General features: G+C 30.4%; 1 pseudogene; it reads left to right on the top strand.

Annotated features, from left to right (window-relative positions):
• Window positions 1–3,203: 3,203 nt before the first annotated feature.
• Window positions 3,204–18,022, top strand: LOC149568721 (immune-associated nucleotide-binding protein 9 pseudogene; annotated as a pseudogene).
• Window positions 18,023–18,800: the final 778 nt, after the last annotated feature.

Raw genomic sequence — 18,800 nt, 5'->3', positions numbered from 1 at the left:
CGAAACATTAAAAAATGTAGATATAATGATGTTAATAAATCTATATTTTGTACTAGCAATATGATTAAACATATTACAACAATTAGGAAAATACAAAATATGAGTCAAAAGAGAAATAAAATAATTATCATGATAATAAGGTTAGTAAAAATTTGGACATAAGTAAAATAATAAATTAAATAGAGTAATAAAGATAACAATTTGATAGAAGCTGTAATGATAAATTTTATACAATTTAGCTAATTTTCAATTTAGAAAGATTAAAGTATTTATCATTTTATTTTTTTATAATACATAAATATTTAAATATAAGAAAATAATATTTTTTAATATTAAAAATGTATAATTAAAAAAATTAATATATCATATAAATGAAATATTTTACTAAAATTGACAAATTATTAAATAATATTTATATATAGGTGCATCCTTAAATATTACAATATGAAGAATATTCTTTAAAAAGGTATGATATTAAAAATCAAAGATATTTATATTTAATTGATTTGTATAGAAATTATCAAGTTTTCTTTTAAAATCAATACATTGAAATTTTAAAGTTTTTACTTAAAATTAATACATTTAATATTACCTAAATTCAAGAGACTATACAAATACCATGCCATGTATTTAAAAGTCAACAAATCTTTATGAAGAGAGGTTCAAAGACAATGTTTTTCTTTGACATTAGACGTTAATATTCTCTTATTTGATTTTGGATGAGTTGTGAGCCTGCAACAATTTGAGTGCTACGCGACTTCTAATTTTCTCAATCATGCCCTAAGAACACTATAACCATTGTTGCATTTGAGCAACACAATTTGTGGTACCAATCTTTCCGGATGACTCATGATAACACTAAGTTGCAATGCAAATACAACCCCCTAGTCCATGTGTAGAACACGCCTATTCCATAGCATTCATATATTTCCAACTGCTCTACGCCTATGAGTGTATCAAATTAGTGAGTTGAGGATGAACACACCGGGAGTTTTCTTTGAGAAAAATGTTAATTTTCTAATATATATTCTCAATGTAATATATAAATACATATATCTCTTAATTAATATGAATTACAATTTTGTTTGCTTGATTTCCCGATCTTACTATTTTCTGTGTCAATTTGGACAATTTTTCCAACTGAAGCGAGATCTTTATTGTTTTGTTATTACACATGCTCATGTTTACATTTATAACATTACGGATCTTCACGAGATAGATAATGTCTAATGTCTTAGACCCACATAATGTTATTATTATCACAAATGTCACTTTTCAAAAAGCTAAGAAAACACAGTTATGTTTATTTTGAGATTCTTTAAAATAATTAGAGAACATGTACATTCAAACTAGAAACAAGTTATTTTTAATTTCTTAGTTCTCATTGTTTCATGAAAGTATGAATTACATAAAATTTTTTTGAATGTTTTATTGTATGATAAAAAAGTCCTTTACAAGTAAGACGACTCTGGCAAGATATGTGATTTACACTACTTGGTCTATTAATCGGATGTGATTTCAAAATATTTAATTTCACCAGATTTAAGTAACATATCAATTGAAACATTATTTTACCATTAATATTGTATGCTCTTTTCAATATCAAAACAAACTTGACACAATTGGACTTAATTCTTTTAATTATTTTTTATAATAAACTATTGGCTCAATAGTAGTGATGGGACTCAAGTAGACTGTTGCTATCTAAACCACCAACACATAATTTGCATTGAACTATAATTTATGATGAAACTTCCAAAGGTGACATGTATGCCCATTCTTCATTATATTCACAATTGATTATATATAGAATTTTTTTTGTAAATCATAATTTATAAAAAATGTATATGTTTTTTAATAGTTGAAATTTGCTTTAATATTATTTATGTTTTCTAAATTTATTTTAAATTATATTTATTTTATGTGTATGATATATGATATAATTTTTTATAAATAAAATCTTAATTTCAAACTCACACTATCTAGAAAGCAAAACTTTTGTGAGATGCATTTGAATTTAATTAGGGAAAGAGCATTCAGGTACAGATTAATTATAATAATTCTGCAAACCAATATAACTTCTTTAAAATTATAAATGTGGATGATTCATCAATCAATCCAGTTTGTTATTAAAAAAGAATGCTACAACTTGGGCAAATCACTTTCATATTTTAGTCAACTATTGACATTGGTTGTACCTCAATTTCCAACATTGATTGTAATTCAATTTTCACAATTTCACTTACAAAACTAAATTCTATTATTTCCCATCATAAATCACATTCTACATAATTCCTAAGACAGGAACTTTGGCGCTTGCGCCCCTTATTTAAATCACAGTTTGTAATGCATATGTTAGAAATGGATGCGGCTATCTTCCATGGAAACTATGCAGTTGACCAATTTTCAAAAGAATGAAAACATCATGAATTTTTTTGAAAATTTTACCTTTTGATCTTCATGATCTGCATAGTTTGTAGTCCAAAACAACAAAAAAATTGGAAAAAAATCACTACATTTTCATGAATCTGGAAAAAAAAAAGTTTGACTTTCTTTTGTCTTTGGTCCATTAGAATAAGACACATAATTGTTAGACATGAGACATGTAAACGTAAAAGGGACAAGCGCAGGTACAATGGATGTTACATACATCATATATGCCACCATAAACGTTTTAGTTTAGGGTTTACCTGTTGCCATTCACGTCTATACAGCCACGAAAATGCACTTCCTTACTTAGGAAACGACTTAGAATTTTTTTTGAAAAGTCAGAAAAAAACAATGTAAAGGGAGTGCATTTTCGTCACTGGCTTGCCATTCGAGGCATCCGTACAGGTGCAATTACTAGTTGCGGACTTCGAAAAACAGATAATTCGGAGTGTAATTTCTTGGGGGATGCAGCACACAATCTATTACGTCTTCAATGTGATAAACCAGATGTGCCGTCTCTGTGGGTAATTAAAACCCAGCCGCCAGACAGGTCGCGAGGATTTTATATTCAACAAAATATCATTGGGCAGTGGGATGATCATCATCTCTCACGCGGGGTTCGCCGTCACTCCCTCAACCCACGTATCAAATATGGCCTTGTTTCCTCTCTTCTTCACTCGTGTTGTCATCAAATTTCTAGGGCGAGGCAAAAGCAGAAGAAGAGGAAGAGGTCGAAAGAGTGTGTAGAGGGAGAAAACGAACGGATAGAGAAAATGGGGGGAGGCAAAATGGAAGAAAACGATGTTAGTCATGGAAGGAGCCTGGTCACAAATCTAGTCTTGATGGGTCGAAGTGGAAATGGAAAAAGTTCAACTGGTAATTCCATTCTTGGCCGAACTGCTTTCAAGTCAGAATGCAGCGAATCCTCTGTAACGAAGCACTGTGAATTACAGACAACTTTCCGGAATGACAGAACCATTAATGTGGTCGATACTCCTGGTGTGACTTTAATTATCACCCCTTTCTCTCATTTCTTTTTCCTCCTCTCTTTCTATGTTTTCTGTTCATCAGTTATGGCTCTGCTAATTTTATTTCTCTTGGGACTTTTTGTGTCATATTAGCTAGTGGGTTTTTTCCGTTAGTTAGATCTGGTCATGGCCTCTCAAATGTTATTTATCGTTGGTAAAAGATAGCAATGGGTTCCAGCGGTTTATTAAACTATCGGATACAAATTGAGAACATAGTTTATGAAAGATTTCTGCTATCTCATTCCTTACATTCTAGTATAACTTACACTGCATTAGTAGAAAGTGGAAAGGGAATGCAATAATTACTAACCAGGCTAGTCAATGGTCTTATGCTGAGAGAAAGGCCTGTAAAAACTCTCTCTTTCGCTTTTGAGTTGAAACCCTTAAACATACCAATGACTAATGTTTGAAAATGTAAATATTGTTTATAACTGTGATGATAATATCAACTAAGTCTATATAGGCCATGATAGCAAAAGGTTTATGAAAACATGGGCAAGGTCAAAGATTGAAGACCTTGATATATCAGAAGCAAATAAAGTAATGTCAACTATTCTGATTCTACTATACAAAGGCATACAAAACAGACACATGTTGGTATAGAATTAAATCGTGAATGGATTTGTGTAAAAAAGGGGCCATATAACTGAGTGACTAACGTTTATTTGTTATGATTGAAGATAAATATGAAAGTGTCTAGCAGTAGATAGGAAGTCAACTATGTAGTTTTTAAGAAAGTCAATTGACTAACGTTTACTTGTTATGATTGAAGATAAATATGAAAGTGTCTAGTTGAAGATAAATATGAAAGTGTCTAGTAGGAGATAGGAAGTCAACTATGTAGTTTTTAAGAGAGTCATTGATTCTGATTTGCACAAATCTTATGTAAATCACTGCTGATGAAATAAGTTTGACTCAAAAACTACACAATACTACAAGAGCAGATTCTTATATTTGTTATAACTTGTGATTAAGTACAATATGTAAAAAAGGAGTGTGAAAGGATCATATCACCAGCTGAAGTTATATCCCTGATGTCCTATGAAATGTGATGAAAGTAAACAATTGTTATTAATAAAAATAGTTTGTTTAAATAATTTACTGCTGTCAAAGTACTTAAGATCAGAAAAGTGCAACAAATTCTAATAAGTTAATACCCATCTGTAATACCGTACAGAATAAAGCAGACGACAAATGCTTAAGAATTCTCTTTCCCCACTAGAATATCTAATCATAGGGCATTGTTCAACGTCACATACAATCTTAAATATTTTTGGCATGACACATTCTTTTATCATAGGAAAGAGTTCTTTTATGTTTGTAATAGTTTTTGAATCGCAGTCATAAAACCACTTGCCTAATTTTATCAATATGGCCTGAGTATTTCACCATTTGCATATAGCATATCTACATATTATTGCAGCTCTCATAGTTGTTAAAACAAATGACCAAATGACTAACTGGAATTAATGGTAAGCTATAAGTTATTTTCAAAACGGCAACGAGTCTTTGCAAATGCTTGTTTGTGATTGGCAATGTACTTGAATTGTTACTTTGTTTCCTTGAGTTTAATGAGAGGGATATTCTAAATTGTTATACTTGTAAATTGCAACACACCTTTATGATTTATATGGCTTCTTTCTCAGATCAACTTAAGTTTCATAGAGCTCTTAGAGATAAACTAATTTTAGTGTTTAATCAACTATAGTAGATTAAAGAGATTGCAATGAGTTACCCAATAACCAACTTTTTAATGTCATTTAAGGATATTAAAACATTCTTTCGATCACTAATACCTTTGTGATAATGCTATTTTCAAGCAATGTAATAGCAATTTTAAAAGTAATTATTAAAGTTTTGCAGGACTATTTGATACAGATACATCTTCAGATTTTCTTGGGAAAGAAATTGAAAGATGCGTTGAACTTGTAAAGGATGGAATTCATGGGATAGTTTTGGTGCTTTCCGCTGAAGCGCGATTCACCACTGAAGAAGCGTCTGTCTTAGATAACTTGCAGACGTTGTTTGGACCAAAAATAGTGGACTACATGCTTGTTATCTTCACAGGCGCTGATAAGTGGGAGAAAAAGGGTTTGACACTTGGAAAAAAACTCACACTCTTTCCACCAAAACTCCAGGTTTGGTTTCTTTTCTTTCTAAAGTCTTTTATTAATTTATTTTTTACTTGTAGCTAGTAGCATCCAGATTCTTGAGTCAGCATCAGTCTCTATCAAATAGAACTCATTTTTATGTTATGAAAAGATTTTGTTTATGGTTAGGGTACAACAAGATATTTTTAAAATGTTATATGTGGGTTATGGTTAGGTATAGGTTATAATGTGTCTTAATATTCAATTCTAAAATGGGGAAGACTTAATTTACATTTTCATGCTCATGTATTGATAAGATTTGGTTTACCATAAGGGTACAACATGATATTTTAAGGTTAGGTTTAATTTATATTTTTTCCTAGTATTCAATTATGAAAAGGGATAGAATCCAATTTCATTCACAATTACAATTATAAGTCAAAGTTATATAAGTCTATGTAGAATTACTATCATCATCATGTCGAGCAATATTTCTAGGCCTTTTTGAAGATAAATAATTTGTTCTTTCCTCAAGATGGATTCTTTGGAGATCAATATGATCAAATGAGATTTCAACCTTAATTATTCTTTGTCTTAACATTATTTTCCTTCAAGTATATATGAAGAAAGAAAATAATAATAATAATAGAGATAAAACATAGATGTAACCATTAACAACAAATATGATGAGTACATATAGCTTTGACACTTGAAACATAGTCACTAAATTTTGTTTATTGATCAAAATACTATAATGCGAAATGAGAATAATAAACATCAAAATAGGATTCAATTATTTCGTTTAGAGAAGATTGTTTCGTGAGATTTTAGATTCAATGGTATCATTTTAAACAAATATCATGTGTACATTTAACTTGTAGTCACTTAGCGTAATAATCTTTAAAAAAATAATGGAAAAAATAATACAATTTTAATTGAGAATGATGAACTTCCACAAGATAAACTAAATATATTTATTTACAATTAGCTACATTGAAAACAATTTTTCATTTACATTTGATAAAATATTAATTATTGTAAATTTTCTTCTAATAATTTAAATCTTCTTTCTTCAGCTTTTCTTTTTTCCAATTGTTTCCCCTTTTTCATTTTCTCATAATGGTCATAAAAAAAGGGTGGTATTATCCTCAAACCTTGTAGTGACTTTACACGAGATATTGCCACAAATGTTAGACCTATTCCTTCAGTTGGTCCTATATCAATTGTTGTCTTTTCAAGTGTCAATCCTTGAGATTTGTGTATTGTCAATGCCCAAGCCAATCTCAAAGGTATTTGAGTAGTAGAACCTCTTTGTACAACACAAATAGGTACTATTTTGGAATCTAAATTATTGAATGGAAAATCAGAGTAGTTGCCAAATTTCACCATGACATACAATGGTAGTTTAGGTGGCACTCTTCCTAGCTTGTAGACAATTTCCTCAACATTACCCAAAGCACCATTCATAAGACTTGCTTCTATCCATAAATTAGAAGTCAACATAACTCTTGCATGCTTTGAAATTAACAATTACATATCAAGTTCATCACTTGAATTGCCATTTGCCACACCAAAATCTGATAGTTTTGTAGCAATAACACATGCAATAAGCTCTTTAAGAGAATGCAATTTATATTGATTATGATTGCAAACATTCTCATTAGTGGAAAATAGGTGAACATTATTATCAAAATCTACATTTATTACTGGTAAAATGTTACATGTTGCTTGTGACATCAGTAATCTCTAGTCATCAATTGTTGGTTTAGCATCTCTCAGATTTGTTAGCAATTCACAAAATTTTGTTTGTTCCAAATCATCTCCATTTTGTCTATAAACCTTTTCCAATGTGATTACAATCTTAAATTCTTCCCATAAGATCTTTGCACACCTCCTATTGTCATATGCAAATTTTTCTCTCATTGGAGGGAGCTATATGAGGTCACCAACTAAAATCACTAAAATTCCTAAAAAATAAAACAAATATTTGAAAATAATTCAGTGAAATAATTTTTTTTTAAAACTATATAAATAAAAAGAAATCATTTTTACTAATTATTTAATCTTATTTGAAAATAAAAACAAACCTATAAAGTTAACATCTGCATTATGAGGAAATGCTTGACAAAGCTGGGAGTCAATATTTTCAAGCAACTTTTCTCTAATATAGCTCATTTCATCTATCAATATATATCTTACATGGCTCATTTCTTCTTGAAAACCTATCAAACATGTTCCTTCTAACTGAGTAAAATCATTTACTGGAATTTTTAACTTTGAATGTACTATTGAACCACCTATGTTGTATGCAGCTACTCCTGTCAGTGCTAATAGTAGAAGTGGAAAACGATGAGGTTGTGCTACTTGATTGAGATATTTATTGATGGCACCAATCAAATATGACTTTCCAGTCCCTATTGTACCCTGAACTATTATATATAATGGTGTTATATTTTTACCCCCATTGTAGTGTATCATAATAATGTCAAATGCCTTTTTTTGTTTTTCACCCAAATTGTCACTATTAACTTAATGTTGAGATTGAGAATTTATAATGCATCCACTTTCTCTCATTCTACAAATAAAATTGATAACATCTACAATATATTGATTAGACTTGTTGTGATTCGACAAATTAAATTGCCTATCAATATCCCTTCTTCCGAGCATATCAATTTCTAAAATGTCCATTGTTTGACCATGATGTAACTACGAAATGATTTCCCATTCATGCTTTGTAATGTTACTTGGACCAATTTCATTCTAGTTTCACTTTCTGATTCACTAATGTAATCATTATCTTCTACATCTATTCTTCGTTCCACATGCCATGGATCAATAATTGAATGAATCCCAATTTGAAATTGTTGCATTACTATCTTCACCAATATCTACTATAATTTCACAAAATGGTTTATACAACAACAATTCTGAAAAGCAAAAATCAACAAACTTATCTTACACATGTGGTGGAGTTGAAACAAATCTTGGATACACCCTCATAATTGCAAACTTCTGTCTACGTTGCCATTTGTTAGTTTTTTTCCTATTTTTATTATATATCCAACCTTTCAATGCATCAATCAAAGAGATAGTTTCCATAGACAAAGGCCTACTTCTATGTGAATCTATAAATGATTTTTCCTTTTTCTTGAGAGCCATCCTCACTTTTTTTGTTAACAGGTTTAAATATTTTACATGAGACATTAAGGTTAACAAAGCATCTACTGCATTCAACCAAAGGAAGCTTGAGGAGCATGTGACATGTTTCTTGAGCACCAACATCTCTTTCAATGATTGTTTTAGTTAAAAGTTTATTGTACACTTTGGAAGCAAAATCTTCTTGATTTTCAATATTTACTAGACGCATCAACATTGATGGTATGTCTCTGAGCTTTTCTTTGCTTTGGATTCATATTTTACAATGTATCTAATTATAGCTTGTGCTGACAAAATTGGTTGTCAATCTATATTGGCTCTTCATAATTACAATAAATAATGATTGTGAGAGTTAACTATTTCATCATTTCGCATAGGCTCAATTTTTTTTCCTCCACTTTCACCATCTTCATATAGTTTTGAACCATTTGTATTTAGAGGCCAAGGAGCGTTGAACCTAATATATATTTAGAAATAGTTATAGAACAATAAATACAATTTAAATATACTTTTAAAACTAAACAAAGAAATAAAATTATTATTATGTGCAAGTCATTTTGTCCTTTTTTTTCCTGAGACACGCACCCTCTCTACAAATTGTATGCCTTTGAACAATATTTAAAATTTCATCATTCTTGATCAACATTCATTTCTAAAAGTTGTCTCATGTTTCTCAAACATGGATGTTGTGCAAAATTCTGAAATGCATGGATACAAATAAATATTTTAACATATAGATTTAAAATAAAAAAATTAGAATGAGAAAATATTTTTAATTCCATTGTAAAAATACCTGCATATTGTGTGCACTAACACATGCCCGTGGATTCCACGCATGAACAATATGATGAAAATAAGTTTCAACATGTTTTACATGTTCTTCATTATCCCAATCTAATGTATCCATATTTGGAGCACTGTGAAGCCATAAAAAACCATTTACATGTGGAGAGCCCCTATGTTGGCATTCATATCTGGACCAAAAGTCTTTCACATTCATTCCTTTCTCTAAAATCTCTTTTCAAAACATTGTGTGCCTAAGTTGCATGTAGTGAGCCACAATATGAAGGTAGTCACTAAAATTTTGTGTTCTCCATTTTTGAGCTTCTCTAGGGACTGTAAGTGAAGTTCCAAGCATTAGTGCATGTAGATCTAGCCAATGTAAATCAGTTGCACTAAGTGTGAAGAAAATAGTTGGAGTTCCTAGTTGTTTAAGCAGATCACACAATTATCCTTGACATTTTTTCTAGTATGACTTGGTCCCTCGTAATTTTGCACCAACACATTAAGTTGTCAACCAATTTTTTGTTTGGTACATCTTCCATATGTTGATGTAACTCATCTATGGTTATTGGTACATCCTAAATATTTCTTTTGACAAAAATTGTACTTGAATTTTGTGCTCGGTGCCTCGTTATCATGTTCATCATATATATAATATCTAAACCTCGAGTGTTTTCCAAATCAATGATTCCTGTATTGAAAAAGATGCTTCACATTTTCATGGAGGTGTATTCTTCGTACACGGGGCTCCCACCAATCACATTGTCTAGTGGGAAATAATGTAGGAAAGGCCATGTCCAGCAAACTTGGCATAACATATTCATTTACTGGAGATGCACCTATTGATGGCTAGTTAATTAACTTTAAAGGATCTGTATTGGGGTTATTTATCCATGCCTGTATAAATTCCATTTCCCTTTGAAGGTTTGTTGACCTTGTTGCCATTGAAGTTGACTGATTTAGGTTACTATTTTCTTTATCATCCATTTCAGATTGTGCATAGATTAATTCATTTGATTCACTCTCAACTTGAACATGAAAAGTCTTAATTTGTTTAAATATATTAAAATCACAATTCCTTTCAATATCATCCAATTTATGAGCATCCACTTAAACATTTGAATAAAACTTATCCTTTTTAATTTTATACTTTAGGGCATGATATACACAATCCCTATTAACTGTAAAGTCATAATTTGTACCACGTTGTTCTTTCTTTCAAACAATTATTATTGGTAACTCTTTAATTAGATGTGGAAAACTTTTATATGGGTCAGTGCAAGAAGTTGGGTCTCACTTTTGGCCAAAAAGTGGAAGTGTTTTTCCTGTTTTTGAAATATTTTGTCAATTGATGCCAAAATTTGAGTCATTTAGAAATTAAATATAAAAAAACTTTAGAAATAAAAATTGTAGTGCCTGGGATCTTCTTTTTTAATATGTAATTTATATGTATACCTACATGATGGATTTTTTTTTAGGTATGGATCTTCAAAAACCACTTTTTCAAAATGTCTATTTAAGGACCATACCATGCTCGTGTATGAATACCATAATTTGACACAAATGAATGAATATTTGTGAATCCTTTTAAATGGAGTTACGTGACACACCAAAGATTGATGAGAATATTTTTCTTGAATTTTTTAATGAATATTTTTTTAAATTAATTTTAAAACCTCTAGTGTACAGACACCATAATTTGATCAAAATTTCACTTTTTTCAATTATTTTTTTTAAACATCAAAAAATTATAATGTATATTGATGACATATAAATTGATTTAAGAAAAATTATAAAATAAAAAAGTAATTAAAGTTTTAGTGAATGTTACTATTTTACATTTAGGTACCACCTTTGATTAAAAAATAATACAAAAATAGTAAATAAAATCACAACACTATAAAATTTATATTTCTGAAATCAGGACAGTCAGAGCTCTAATGGGTTTTTGTTTTGTTAAAAAATTTGATCAAGAAGACCCTCTAAAAATTATAGCAAGGCATGAATTTGTCAATTCAATGCCTTAGCCAAATCTTGAGAGGCCAAGGCATAGGCTTGGTCTCACCAAGCCTGTCCCAAACCAAAATCCGAGACAAGAAAAAAAATCTCACCTCATGTTGTAAGAAATGGACACCCATTATTTGAATTTCAAAAAATGGGTACCCATTTTGAAAAGCTAAAAGCAACATGTAAAATCTGTCGAAAACTTTAAAAAATGAATTTTTAAGAAATGGGTACACATATGTCGTGGAGAGAGAGAGAGAGAGAGAGAGAGAGAGAGAGAGAGAGAGAGAGAGAGAGAATGTTGAGGAATAGAATAATTAGTCTATGCAATATAAATAGATGGTGATGGAATAAGGAAGAGGAGAGGGGACATATACTAGGTATCTAGATATAAAAGCATTAGAGGTTTAGGAGGATGATTTGGGATTAGAACAAATGTGTGTTTGTGTGTGAGAGAGAGAGAGAGAGAGAGTAATTATAGGGATATAGATGTGTATGTATAGGAGATAGATATGGGGATGATATGGTGACTGGAGGGAGCGAGAAAAAGAGTGAGTGGAAGATAAAGAGATAGAATCAATAATTATAGGTGGTGGATAAGATATAATGGCAAAAAGGTGATAGACATGAGATAGATAAAGAAGATAAATTGGGGAAAATATGGCGAGAGAGAGAGAGAGAGAGAGAGAGAGAGAGAGAGAGAGAGAGAGAGAGAGAAACATGAGGTAAGGATATATTGTTAGTATTAGGAAGAGACATTATGAGGGAAAGAAAAGGGATAAAATAAGAAAGAGAAATTAAGAGCAGTTAGAGTGATTCATATGAAATGGATCTTGAAAAGGTACAAATATAAGTATAAAAAAATATAAAAATGGTGATGGGGGAAGAAAGAGGTAATGTAGGAAAAGAAAGATAATAATTAGAAATTTGAATATGTGTGTGTGTGTGTGTGCGTGCACACACACACACACACACACATAAAGATAGAGGCCAAACTAAACCAAACTAAACTCTAACCACAAAATAACCTTAAATACAATTTAATGTTAAACCTTTAGTGGAACTTATAATGAGGTAGATAAAGAAGATAAATAAGTGGAAAATATGGTGAGAGTAGGGAATTGATTAATTATTAGAGAAGTGGTAGATAAGATAGAATGGGAACAAGGTGGAGGACATGAGGTAGATAAATAAGGTAAATAGGGAGAAAATATGGTGAGAGTATTGAGATCACAAAGTTTTAGAGAGAGGGGAAGGGGAGGAATACTACAAAAGATATTAATTAGGGGGATATAGATTTGTTTATATAATAGATAGAGATGGGGAAGATGTGGTGAAAAGAGGGAGTGGGAGAAAGAGTGAGTGAGTGGAAGATAAGGAGAGAGAGTGAGCAATTATAGGGCATATATAAGATAGAATGTGGACAAGGTGAGAGACATGAGGTAGATAAATAAGGTAAATATGAGAGAGAGAGAGAGAGAGAGAGAGAGAGAGAGAGAGAGAGAGAGAGAGAGAGATGTGTATGTATAGGAGATAGATATGGGCAAGTTATGGTGACAAGAGGAGTTGAGAAAAAGAGTGACTAGAAGATAAAGAGATAGAGTGAGTAATTATAGGTGGTAGATAATAAATAATGGGGACAAGGTGATAGATAAAGAAGATAAATAGGGGAAAATATGGAAGAGAGAGAGAGAGAGAGAGAGAGAGAGAGAGAGAGAGAGAGAGAGAGAGAGAGAAACATGAGCTAAATATATATTGTTAGTATTAGGAAGAGATATTACGAGGGAATGAGTGGAATGAAAAGGGACAAAATAAGAAAGGGAAATTAAGAGGGGTTAGAGGGATTCATATGAAACAAATCTTGAAAAGGTTCAAATTTAGGGATAAAAAAAGATGCAAATGGTGATGAGGTAAGAGAGAGGTAATGTAGGAAAATAAAGATAATAATTAGAAAATTGAATATGTGTGTGTGTGTGTGTGTACACACACACACACACACACACAGAATAATTAATGTGAGAGATGTGTGAGATAGATATAGTGAATGAGAGAAGAGGGAGAGGGTGAAATATGTATGTTTGAGGTATATGTTAAGTAGGGGAAAAAGATTGTTAGAGAGAGAGAGAGAGAGAGAGAGAGAGAGAGAGAGAGAGAGAGAGAGAGAGAGAGAGAGAGAGTAATAAGGTAAGTAAAAAGGTAGATAAATAAGGTAAATAGGGAGAAAATATGGTGAGAGTATTGAGATCACAAAGTTTTAGAGAGAGGCAGGGGGGGGGGGGGGAGGACTATAAAAGATATTAATTAGGGGGATATAGATTTGTATGTATAACAGATAGAGATGGGGAAGATGTGGTGAAAGGATGGAGTGACACAAAGAGTGGGTGGAAGATAAGGAGAGAGAGAGTGAGTAATTACAAGGCACAGATAAGATATAATGGGGACAAGGTGAGAGACATGAGGTAGATAAATAAGGTAAATATGGGAAAAATACGACGAGAGGAGAGAGAGAGAGAGAGAGAGAGAGAGAGAGAGAGAGAGAGAGAGAGAGAGAGAGAGAGAGTAATTATAGAGATATAGATGTGTATGTATAGGCGATAGATATAGGGATCATATGGTGACTGGAGGGAGCAAGAAAAAGAGTGAGTGGAAGATAAAGAGATAGAGTCAGTAATTATAGGTGGTAGATAAGATATAATGGCAAAAAGGTGATAGACATGAGATAGATAAAGAAGATAAATTGGGGAAAATATGGCCAGAGAGAGAGAGAGAGAGAGAGAGAGAGAGAGAGAGAGAGAGAGAGAGATGAGGTAAATATATATTGTTAGTATTAGGAAGAGACATTATGAGGGAAAGAAAAGGGACAAAATAAGAAAGGGAAATTAAAAGGGGTTAGAGGAATTCATATGAAATGGATCTTGAAAAGGTACAAATTTAAGGATAAAAAAATATAAAAAATGGTAATGGGGGAAGAGAGAGGTAATGTAGGAAAATGAAGATAATAATTAGGAAATTGAACATATATATATATATATATATATATATATATATATATATATATATATATATATATATATATGTATATATATATATATATATTTATGTATGTATATATATATATTTATGTATGTATATATATATATTTATGTATGTATGTATGTATGTATGTAGAGGCCAAACTAAACCAAACTAAACTCTAACCACAAAATAACCTTAAATACAATTTAATGTTAAACCTTTAGTGGAATATATAATGAGGTAGATAAAGAAGGTAAATAAGGGGAAAATATGGTGAGAGTAGGGAACTGATTAACTATTAGAGAAGTGGTAGATAAGATGAAATGGGAACAAAGTGAGAGACATGAGGTAGATAAATAAGGTAAATAGGGAGAAAATATGGCAAAAGTATTGAGATCACAAAGTTTTAGAGAGAGGGGGGATGGGAGGAAGACTATAAAAGATATTAATTAGGGGGATATAGATTTGTTTGTATAATAGATAGAGATGGGTAAGATGTGGTGAAAAGAGGGAGTGGGAGAAAGAGTGAGTGGAAGATGAGGAGAAAGAGTGAGTGAAAGATGAGGAGAGAGAGTGAGTAATTATAGGGCATAGATAAGATAGAATGGGAACAAGGTGAGAGACATGAGGTAGATAAATAAGGTAAATATGGTAAAAATATGGGGAGAGAGAGAGAGAGAGAGAGAGAGAGATTATAGGGATGTAAATGTGTATGTATAGGAGATAGATATGGGGAAGATATGGTGACAGGAGGGATTGAGAAAAAGAGTGAGTGGAAGATAAAGAGATAGAGTGATTAATTATAGGTGGTAGATAATATATAATGGGGACAAGGTGATAGACATGAGATAGATTAGGAAGATAAATAGGGGAAAATATGGAAGGGGAGAGAGAGAGAGAGAGAGAGAGAGAGAGAGAGAGAGAGAAGCTAAAGATATATTGTTAGTATTAGGAAGAGATATTACGAGGGAATGAAAAGGGACAAAATAATAAAGGGAAATTAAAAGGGGTTAGAGGGGTTCATATGAAACAAATCTTGAAAAGGTTAAAATTTAGGGATAGAAAAGGATACAAATGGTGATGAGGGAAGAGAGAGGTAATGTAGGAAAAGATAGGCAATAATTAGAAAATTGAATATATGTGTGTGTGTGTGTGTAGAGAGAGAGAGAGAGAGAGAGAGAGAGAGAGAGAGAGAGAGTAATTAATGTGAGAGATATGTGTGAGACAGATATAGTGAATGAGAGAAGAGGGAGAGGGTGAGATGTGCATGTTTGAGGTATGTTAAGTAGGGGGAAAAGATTATTAGAGAGAGAGAGAGAGGAAATTGAAAGATAGGGGCAAAACTAAACCAAACTAAACTCTAACCACAAAATAACCTTAAATACAATTTAATGTTAAACCTCTCATTAAGTCATTACATAATAACCCTAGCCAAAAGTGAACTCTATTAGTGATTAAATGCTGACCCAAATTGAATCATAACCTTAAACCTAATAAACTTGTAAATGATAATGAATCCTAAACATAATACTAAATCAACAAAAAACTGTATCCTTAACAATAAACTAATTTTAACCCTAACTATAAACCTCAATAAATTCAAACTCTAAACCTACTCAGAAGGCTTGACATTTTTTAGTATTAAACTAAGCAACTACAACCCCAAACCTATGTTAAATTAGACTTATTTGTCAAATTCAAAAATTTGTCTTTTACATAACAGAATTATACAAGTTCATATTAGAAAATTTATGTAATAATATAATATTATATAATAAATATTAGAAATGTATTCTTTTGACATCCCCTCCGGATGCTACTAGCTATATACATGTTATATATTTATATAATATATATAGATAAAGGTGAGATATATCGAGGCTTTAATTTACACAAAAAATACTCATATAAAAAATTAAAGCCTTGATATATCTCAGCTTTATCTATATATATTATATAAATATATAATATGTATATAGTTAGTATTTAATGGTTACTTTAGTCTCTTTGTGATTATGCTATGGTTGCAATCACTTCTACTTAAGTAGTGATTAATCTTTTGTATCCCAACCAATCACATCTAAATATTTTTATTTTGGATTTCAATTTTCAATTTTTCTAATGTATATATAAAAGGATTTTAATTTCTAAAATCCATAAAATCATTTATTTCAATATGATTGGCTTATACATTTAGGTCTTATAGGAGAGGATTTGAGGAAGCATACCCTTGTGAGACAATATTTTTTGAAGGATAGATATATGAAAATATTAAACGAATCAAATATATTTTTAAAGGTTTTGAATTCAAATGGGGAGACACTAACTATATATTTATTTATATTACAAATGATCAGTTTTTTTTAATGATAATCAAATAAATTTTAATAGCTTTAGAATTTAAATCAAATAAAACACAATATCAATAGCTAAGATATCATTATATTTATATTATAAATTATAAATTAATTTTTATGATGAATATTTTTATATTAAAAAATAGAATGATATATTTTTAAATCAGAAATTGAATATTAGTAGTTTTTTATATCTATGATTTTATGAAAAATATTAAAATTTAAATTCAATTATATTAAATATTATCATTAGAATCAAATAAATTGACTTTTATAATTATTAATTGTTAAGTTTAATATACTATTCTATCTAATTAAACTATTAAACTATTTTAAGCTTAATATACTATTTTATCTAATTAAAGGATTAAACTATTTTAAGTTTAATATACTATTCTATTTTTTAAGTAAGTTTAATATACTATTTTATTTTAATATTATTAAACTATTATAATTTAAGGCAAATACAAGTCACTATGCGACACTTGTTCTACATGTATAAACAACAACACAAAGGTTTTGTATCTTTTGATTGGTTTTCTCGCTTTCTTCCATTCTTCTTTGTTTTTTGTTTGCTAATGTCTATCATGACAGATTGTTTTCTGAATTTTTATCCTTCATGTCTGTGTTTGGAACTTACATTTTAACATTATTAATTGTCATTCAAGCATTGGGCAACTTCCTTTGTTTCCACTTTGATTATTGTTCAAAGTGATTATCAAAATGGAAATTATGAAAAAATGTGTATCTCTTTAAACCAAACTTGGTTTTGAACTGAACGTGAGACCCAAATGTTTTTCCTTGCATATGATTTATTTTGGTTACCTATTCCAAAGCTAACCTTTGTTTGAATTTGGAAATTGATTTGGATTACATTATTTCAGATGGAAGAAAACAAACGTGTCCTGATATCAAAGATGGAAGAAATTTCAGTGTCAGCTGAAAAAATTCGCAATCTTGAGGAGGAACTGAAAAACTCTCATGAGGAGCTGAAACGATCCCATGGCGAGAAGCTGAGAAAATCGCATGAGAAGCTGAAGAAATCCCACGAAGAGCTGAAAAAATACTTAACATGAGCATCTTAATATTAGAAATGTCAAGGAAAACAAACTTGACATGAGCATCTACAATACAGTTGGATAAAATATTGTATAAACAACAGTTGAATAGTGTTTTCACCATTAGTGTAGGCAATATTGAATCAAAAGAATATACTACAACAAGTTTTATGTTTTAATGTGATTAACATTTTAAGAGTAAGCTTTTGAAGAATTTTCCTTCTTTTCATAAGTAGCTATAGCTTCCCATGCACTAATATTATTTATCTCTTCTGTTGAATTTGGCCAATGGATATCTATTGCATCCTTTATTTCATTTTTTAATTCTTCTATACCAATCTCTTCAGACAAGTCATGGAATTCTAGTACTACATCTAATGGAAGAGATATTCGATCCAATATTTGAATTGCATTCCATAGAATATTTAATGCATGTGTTGATGCTTCCATGTAGTCATTGGTCGTGAGAGAAACCTCCTCACCATATCTATGAGAAAGTATAGAGAAAATATATTAAATTTGACAAAAATACATTATTTGTGTTTATGTATGAAGAAATGAAATTAAAAAGAGAATAGCTCAGATTACCTATTAAACACTAGTGAAGTTGTCACACTATCGAAGTTTTCAAGTACTTCTTTCGTTCCAAGGCAATAAGTTTACCTCCTCACGTGTAAAAAATATTAAATTATATCATAAATATTTTATAAAATATAATATCCATAAGAGAAAATTTAAAAGAAAGTTTTTTTTCTACATTTAAATGGTACTAATAAAAAAATTTATTTTATTAGTAACACTATCATATTTTTTGATGCTGAGAAACAAATAGAAGTTATTTCTATTGTAAAAACTCAAAAGTACGAAATATTAATT

This window comes from Cupressus sempervirens, chromosome 3 (genome assembly GCF_028749045.1).
Source record: "Cupressus sempervirens isolate cs-2001-9-10 chromosome 3, ASM2874904v1, whole genome shotgun sequence".
Lineage (NCBI taxonomy): Eukaryota > Viridiplantae > Streptophyta > Pinopsida > Cupressales > Cupressaceae > Cupressus > Cupressus sempervirens.
Note: the sequence above shows the minus strand (reverse complement) of the source record. Positions and strands in the feature narration are given on the sequence as shown.